The sequence below is a fragment of the Mus pahari genome, chromosome 4, assembly GCF_900095145.1.
Source record: "Mus pahari chromosome 4, PAHARI_EIJ_v1.1, whole genome shotgun sequence".
Lineage (NCBI taxonomy): Eukaryota > Metazoa > Chordata > Mammalia > Rodentia > Muridae > Mus > Mus pahari.
This window is the reverse complement of record NC_034593.1, coordinates 16,057,056-16,057,278: the sequence shown is the minus strand read 5'-3', so window position 1 is coordinate 16,057,278 and position 223 is coordinate 16,057,056.

Here is a 223-nt window from a genome sequence, read left to right as displayed (position 1 = left end):
TTAATTTATTTATTTATTATTATTTTCTTTATTTACATTTCAAATGCTATCCCGAAAGTTCCCTATACCCCCACCCCCACCCCTACTCCCCTACCCACCCACTCCCACTACTTGGCCCTGGCCTTCCCCTGTGCTGGAGCATATAAAGTTTACAAGACCAAGGGGCCTCTCTTCCTAATGATGGCCGATTAGGCCATCTTCTGCTACATATGCAGCTAGAGAC